Raw genomic sequence first — 497 nt, 5'->3', positions numbered from 1 at the left:
TGGTATTTACACACGATCCTCCGTGTCTAGTTTCCGTTTTTATAGCTCATTCTCGTGATATTTTACGCTCCCACCCACCCCAGCCCCCTCCCCCGTATTTTCTTGCGATATTGAAAATTATCCGGCCGGGGAATACGATGCCAGGGCAGCCCCACAGACCCGCCGCGAAAGCGCTCGGGAAAGCGGCGCTGGCTTTCGGCGCTCGGGGGCGGGAGCGGGGGGAGCGAGCTCTCCCAGCCGGGGGCTGCTGCATTTCCACCTCCCGCGATGGAGAAAAGTTCTCAGGGATCCCGGCGCCTGCCCTCCGCACAACAATAACACACTAACGCGCCGGGCTGGGTTTATTTAAAATCGCTCCTCGGAATTAAATATTTACCAAGCCCTGAATCGCAAGAGGGGCGACGGATGAGCTGCCTACAATACTTAGCACCATTTCTCATCGTGCTATAGTCAAAACTGCCGAACAACAATTAATTAAAACCTATAAAACAGGACAG

At 54.1% G+C, this 497-nt stretch overlaps 1 protein-coding gene across 1 annotated transcript in view; it reads right to left on the bottom strand.

The window, feature by feature from the left end:
- Positions 1 to 497, bottom strand: part of LOC104127081 (zinc finger protein ZIC 1) — a 6,599-nt gene that overhangs the window by 1,597 nt on the left and 4,505 nt on the right. The window lies entirely within an intron of this gene.

The sequence above is a fragment of the Egretta garzetta genome, unplaced genomic scaffold (assembly GCF_000687185.1).
Source record: "Egretta garzetta isolate BGI_Z169 unplaced genomic scaffold, ASM68718v1 scaffold425, whole genome shotgun sequence".
In the NCBI taxonomy this organism is placed as follows: Eukaryota; Metazoa; Chordata; class Aves; order Pelecaniformes; family Ardeidae; genus Egretta; species Egretta garzetta.
Note: the sequence above shows the minus strand (reverse complement) of the source record. Positions and strands in the feature narration are given on the sequence as shown.